General features: G+C 55.9%; 1 protein-coding gene across 1 annotated transcript in view; it reads left to right on the top strand.

Annotated features, from left to right (window-relative positions):
• The first annotated feature begins 6199 nt into the window (after positions 1-6199).
• GMEB2 (glucocorticoid modulatory element binding protein 2) overlaps positions 6200-6803 on the top strand; it is a 45121-nt gene continuing 44517 nt past the window's right edge. Inside the window, exon 1 of the mRNA XM_017515662.2 lies at positions 6200-6351. The gene's annotated coding sequence lies outside the window, so the exon portion shown is untranslated. The remainder of the gene's footprint in view (positions 6352-6803) is intronic.

Below are 6803 nucleotides of genomic sequence, written 5' to 3'. Positions count from 1 at the left end.
AAAAAAAAAAAAAAAAAAAAACTACCTCAGACACTCTGTTTAGAGTGACTGCTATGATCTGAACATGTCCCCTCTGAAGTTTCTGTGTTGGAAACTTATCTGCAGCATAGCCGTGTTCTGCTGTATTAAAAGGGCTCCTGGGAGCGGGCTCTCTCTCTCCGACCAGGTGAGGACACGGTGGTCAAGGCGCCATCGTGGATGCAGAGAGGAGGCGCTGACCTGATGGCCTCTTGATCTTGGACTTCCCAGCCTCCAGAACTTTGAGGAAATAAATCACCCAGTTCTGTATAAATTACCCAGTCTGTGGCACTCTGTTACAGCAGCACGAAACGGGCCGAGATAGTGACCCTGTGTGTTTGGACACAGCTGGTGCTTGCTAGGTGTCTGAGGCAGCAGTGGGTGTCCCCAAAACAGGGGTGTCCAGCAGAGCAGGTGAGGATATGGCACAAGCAGAGTCCTGACTCAACCAGGCCCCCCCTGCCTGCTATGCACTCGAGTCAGGCGGTCAAAGGTGCAGCTGTGCAGAAGTGAACATAGGAACAGCGGCTGCAAACCACAAGCGCTTCTCCTTTTGCTGAAGGAGAACAATTGTAATGTTCCACAGTTGCTTAGTTTCCTGGGACTGCTGTAAGAAGTACCACAAATGAAGTGGCTTCAAACAACAGAAACTCAGCTGGGTGCAGTGGCTCACAGGTGTGATCCCACCATTTTGTGAGGCCAAGGCGGGAGCATTGCTTGAGCCCAGGAGTTTGAGACCAGTCTGGGCAACATGGTGAAACCCCATCTCCACAAAAAATACAAATATTAGCCAGGCATGGTGGCGCTCCTTTGTAGTCCCAGCTACTCTGGAGGCTGAGGTGGGAGGATCGCTTAAGCCCAGGAGTTCAAGACTGTAGTGAGCCATGACTGTGCCACTGCACTCCAGCCTGGGAGACACAGTAGGGCCTGTCTCAACAAACAATAAACTTGTACTTCTAGTCACTAAAACTTTGTGTGTATGGCATAGTTTATTATTTTCAAAACACTTTAAAATATTTTTTAATCTTCATAATGTCCACTCTGGGAAAAACAGGATAGGCATATTACGCTAGCCATTTTTTCTTGTTACAAATAATCACTGCAAAACACAAGGATAGCCGGGCGCGGTGGCTCACGCCCACAATCCCAGCACTTTGGGAGGCAGAGGCGGGCGGATCACAAGGTCAGGAGTTTGAGAGCAGCCTGACCAACATGGTGAAACCTTGTCTCTACTAAAATACAAAAAATTAGCCCAGCATGGTGGCACATACCTGTAATCCCAGGTACTTGGGAGGCTGAGGCAGGAGAATCGCTTGAACCTGGGAGGCAGAGGTTGCAGTGAGCTGAGATTTCTCCATTGCACTCCAGCCTGGGTGACAGAGTGAGACTCTGTCTCAAAACAAACAAACAAACAAAAAAGAACAACCCCACAAGGACAAGAGACTGGGCACAGTGGCTCATGCCTGTAATCTCAGCACTTTGGGAGGCCATGAGGCAGGCGTATCTGACCTCAACTTCAGAGCTCAGAAGTTCAAAACCAGCCTGACCAGCTTGGTGAAACCCAGTCTCTACTAAAAATATAAACTTTGCTGGGCCTGGTGGCACATGGCTGTAATCCCAGCTATTCAGGAGGCTGAGACAGGCGGAGGTTGCAGTGAGCCAAGATCTCACCACTGCACTCCAGCCTGGGTGATAGGAGTGAAACTCCGTCTAAAAAAAATTTAAAAAAAGAGGAAAGGGTATTATGATCCCTTGCACCAGCCTGTGTATTGTAATACTGCAGTCCTTCCCATGAGGAAATCAAATGGGAGGAGCTGTCAACCACATTGTGATCCCAAGACATGGGTGCTACCAAACCCACGCTCTGGCCCAGCTGTCCTGGCGGGAGTGAGGGATTGACTGTGGTTGGCGTGCCAGTGTTTCCCCAGTAGACATAGGGTCGGCTCTTGTCTACTTCCACGTGAGGGGCCAGCACTATACCTCACCCACCATGCCCTAGACACACTGAGGGTCCCACCTGTTTCTTTTCTTGCTTTTGGAGTCTCACTCTGTCACCCAGGCTGGATGGAGTGTGGTGGTGTGATCTCGACTCACTGCAACCTCCACCTCCCCTGTTCAAGTGATTCGCCTACCCCAGCTGCCCAAGTACCTGGGACTACAGGTGTACATCCGCCCAGCTAATTTTTGTATTTTTCGTGGAGACAGGGTTTCACCATGTTGACCAGGCTGTTTTGCACTCCTGACCTCAGGTGATCTACCCACCTGAGCCTTCCAAAATGCTGGGATTACAGGCGCGAGCCACCTTGCCCAGCCTGCAGTCAACATTTCTTTTCTCTTATTCGTGTGTGTGTGTGTGTGTGTGTGTGTGTGTGTGTGTGTTTCTGAGACAAAGTCTCACTCTGTCGCCCAGGCTGGAGTGCAGTGGAGAAATCTCAGCTCACTGCAACCTCTGCCTCTCAGGTTCAAGCGATTCTCCTGCCTCAGCCTCCTGAGTAGCTGGGACTACAGGCATCCGCCACCAGGGCAGGCTAATTTTTGCATTTTTAGTACTGACGGGGTTTCACCATGTTGGTCAGGCTGGTCTCAAACTCCTGACCTCGTAATCCGCCTGCCTTGGCCTCACAAAGTGCTGGGATTACAGGCATGAGCCACCATGCCTGGAGGAGGTATTTTGAGACCATGCAAATCTCATTTCACTTCAAACTTCTGCCCAATAATTTTAGCACGTATCAGTGGAGTTTGTAACAAATAATGGTGATTTTCTATTTTCTCTACACTTCTTAACTGGAATTCCACTGCACAGAAGAGCTGTCTGGTCTCTCCACTCCTACTTATTTATATCTATACAGACTCCCAGGCCCTTTTTCCTGCTGTGGGTCATACCCAGTGCTGCACCACGCCATGGCTGCTGCTGCTCTGCAGGCGCTGGCTGGTGGGAGCCTTCAGGCTGGGCCTCTGTTCTCTGTTGAGGCCCCATCTTTTGACTGGGAACAGTGGCTCACGCCTATAATCCCAGCAATTTGGGAGGCCTCAGATCACCTGAGGTCAGGAGTTGGAGACCACCCTGGCCAACATGGCTTTACTAAAAAATACAAAAGTTGGCCCGGTGCAGTGGCTCATGCCTGTATTCCCAGCACTTTGGGAGGCCAAGGTGGGCAGATCACCTGTGGTCGGGAGTTCGAGACCAGCCTGGCCAACATGGAGAAAGCTGGTCTCTACTTAAAATACAAAATTAGCTGGGCATGGTGGCACACTCCTATAATTCCACTGCTTTGGTGGCTGAGGCAAGAGAATCACTTGAATCTCAGAGGTGGAGGTCACAGTGGGCTGGAGACTGTGTCACTGCACTGCAGCCGGGGTGAGAGAGTGTGACTCTGTCTCAAAAAAGAAAGAAAACAAGGCTCCGTCTTTTTAAAAACATTTCCTTACTTTGTAGATGCTCAGTAACACTGGCTATCTTAGAATGCTTATTACAAAATTACCACACACTAGCTGGCTTATAAACAGGAATTTGTTGCTCGTGGTTCTGGAGGTTGGACGTCCAAGATTAAGATATCAGTAGCGTCTAGTGAGGAGTCACTTCCTGGTCCACAGATGGCCCCTTCTCACTGTGCTCTCAGGTGGGGGAAGGGTTAAGGGTCCCTCTGGGGTCCCTTTTACAAGATCACTAATCCCATTCAGGAGGGCACCACCCTCATGACCTGATCATCTCCCAAAGGCCCCACCTTCTAATACCATTGCCTTGTGGGTTAGGGTTTCCAAAAGTCAACCCTGCAGGGCACACCACGTTCAGACGACAGCTCTAGCTGATGACATGAATTCAACTGAAGAACACTTTTCTCTTCCCCTCAGCTGCTGGGGACTCAAGCTTTAGAGACAAAAGCCTGGCCTGTGAGGCTTCCTCACGCATCTCAGGCAGTCCCAGAACTTCAGGCTTTGGAATAAACAGAAGCTCTAACTCTGAGTAGACTGGACCATTTGAAGGTTTGATTTTTAGGATCCGGAACTTAAACCTCAGGGTCTCACGCCTCCCCTGGATCCTGCAGAAGGGGGCAGCTTGTGCCTTCGAATCATGGTGTTTTGGCTTCTTTCTTTTCTCAGGTCTGCAGCCTTGTGACTGGGGCCTCCCCGGAAGTGAGGGTCCTGCATCAGTGGGAGGAATGGGGTATAAGGACACCCCCAGAGTGAAGGAGGCAGAACAGGCCCCAGGGCTCACCCCAGTCAGATCTCGGCAGGTTAGCTGTGGCTGCCTTCCCATCCCCAGGCACCCCCAGCACCCCTCTTTGACTTTATTGGCATTTATTCCCAAAATATGAAGACAGGCAAACTCAGATAAATGGCAAGCACACAAACTGTATGAGCTCTCTCATGTTAACCAGGTAATAAAATAGTAGCACTGACAAAGGCTCAAAAGTTTAATTTTTAAAATTCTTTCCCAGAGACAGTCTCACTCTGCTGCCCAGGCTGGTCTTGAACTCCAGCCTCAGGTGATCCTCCCTCCTTGGCCTCCCAAAGTGTTGAGGTAAAAGGCATGAGCCACCTTGCTCAGCAAATCTAATTTTAAAAAATACAGTGGCTTATTCCTGGAATCCCAGCACTTTGGGAGGCTGAGGTAGGAGGATCACGAGGTCAGGAGTTCCAGACCAACTTGGCCAACATGGTGAAACCTCATCTCTACTAAAAATACAAAAATTAGCTGGGCATGGTGTCGGGTGCCTGTAATCCTAGCTACTTGAGAAGCTGAGGCAGGAGAATTGCTTGAACCAAGTGAGCTGAGATCATGCCACCGCACTCCAGTCTGGGCGACAGGGCAAGACTCCATCTAAAAAAAACCCAAACAAACCCAAAAACCTTTTCTTCATTGGCTTGAGCACATTCTACTTTACTGAGAACAGAATGCAATTGCAGCCCTGATTGCAGCACCTCGGAAGTATGGCTGGCTTGGGAACCTCCCATTCTGGGAGGTGGCCTGCTGAGCCTTCCTCCTAAAGTGTGAGCACAGAGTCAGGGCTCCATCCCAGACAAACACGTTTCCTATTTTCTGACTCATTTCAGTCCCTGATAGGGAACCCGGGATCCTGCAGACAGGCAGGGTGACAGCAAGTGCAAGGGTGCTCAGTCACACCTGGAAGAGGTCAGAAGAGCCAGCCTTGCAGTGCAGAGAAACCCAGCACAGAGGCCCACGGGGCCAGCCCCAGCCTCTGCCAATAAAACATACAAACGAGCTCTGGGGGCTGGAGGAGAGCCACAGGATCCGAGCCGGCTGCCGGCCTGGGGTGGGATCGGGGTGTCTGCTGCGGGACTGGTGCAGGGTCGGGGTGCCGGCCGTGGAATGGGGTGTCATCTATGGGATCGGGGTGCTGGCTGCAGGACTGAGGGTCAGCTACAGGATCGGGGTGCCAGCTGCCGGACGGGGGCGGGATCCGGGTGTCAGCTACGCGATCGGGGTGAGCCAGCTGTGGGACCGGGATGGGATCGGGGTGCTGCCTGTGGGACTGAGTGTCAGCTATAGAATCGGGGTACCGGCTGTGGGACGGGTGGGATTGCGGTGTCAGCTATGCGATCGGGGTACCGGCTGTGGGACGGGTGGGATTGCGGTGTCAGCTATGCGATCGGGGTGCCGGCTGTGGGACTGCAGTGGGACTGGAGTGCCGTTTGTGGGATTGGGGTGACGGCTTGAGGGGTGACCGTGCCCTCCCTCCTGGCCGCTCTCAGATGCCTCTCGCCCTCTACGCTGGGAGCCGTGGCTGGCTGAGCCCCCCGCATGTTCCGCGCGAGTCCCCTGCACCCTACGGCGTCTTCCTCCACAGCCTCGAATCCAGGCGTCCGCCCCGCAGGCGAGTCCCGTCTGCGCCCGTTCACCCACAGCAGCGTCCGGGCGAGGGGTGCCCGTACCTGGGGGCCTGAAGGTACCGCTCTGCCGCGCGTGGGCACTACTCCCTGGCGCCGTCCGTCCACTGACCCTCGTCCCTCGGCCAGGCCGCCCGCGCCGGGAACGCGACGCCCGACCCGGGCCAGTGGGACCAGGAGCCCGCGGCGTCCGGAGCCGACAAGGTCGGTCCGCGCACGCGCCCCGGGGCCCATTGGGCCTTATTTCACGGCCCCGCCTTCCTCCTCGGGAGCGCCAAATAAGTGTCCGGCCCTCCCAGCTCCGTGCGTGCGCGACCCCGCCGCCTGCGTCACTAGGAAGCGCGCGCCCGCGCCGCCGCCGCCGCCGCCGCCGAATCCCCAACAAGGAGCGAAGCCCGCGGCCGCAGCCGCCGCCCGCCGCCGCCGCAGCTCCCGACGCCGCCGCCCCCGCTGGGCGCCTGAGCAGGCCCGGCGCGGCCCCAGGTAAGCGGCGCCGGCGCGCCCGCGGCCCCCCCGCGGCGAGGCCTCTCGCTCCGCTCACGCGCCGCCGTCCAGTCAGGGGTCCCTGCGGAGCGTCAGGACGTTACGGCGGGGGGAGGGGAGGGCCGGGGGAGGGGCGGCCGCGCGGGCGGCGGCGTCAGGCGCGACGGCGGCGTCAGGCGGGCGGCGCGGGCGGCGGCGGGCGCGGGCGGCGGCGGCGCTTCCTGCCTCCATCTTGGCGCCGCGGGCGGGCGCGAGCTCGGGCTCCAGCGGCCTCCTCGGTGGACTCAGCCCGTGGGGACCACGCCGCAGGGGCCCGACCCTTAGAGACGTCACCCCCAGGGACCGCCCCACAGGGACCCGACCCGTAGGGACCCGACCCCCAGGGACGCGACCCCCAGGGACCGCCCCACAGGGACCCCACCCACAGGGACCCGACCCCCAGGGACCGCCCC

The sequence above is a fragment of the Cebus imitator genome, unplaced genomic scaffold (assembly GCF_001604975.1).
Source record: "Cebus imitator isolate Cc_AM_T3 unplaced genomic scaffold, Cebus_imitator-1.0 Scaffold555, whole genome shotgun sequence".
NCBI classification, from domain to species: Eukaryota; Metazoa; Chordata; class Mammalia; order Primates; family Cebidae; genus Cebus; species Cebus imitator.
The sequence above is the reverse complement of the archived record's forward strand: the minus strand, read 5'-3'. Positions and strand labels throughout refer to the sequence as shown.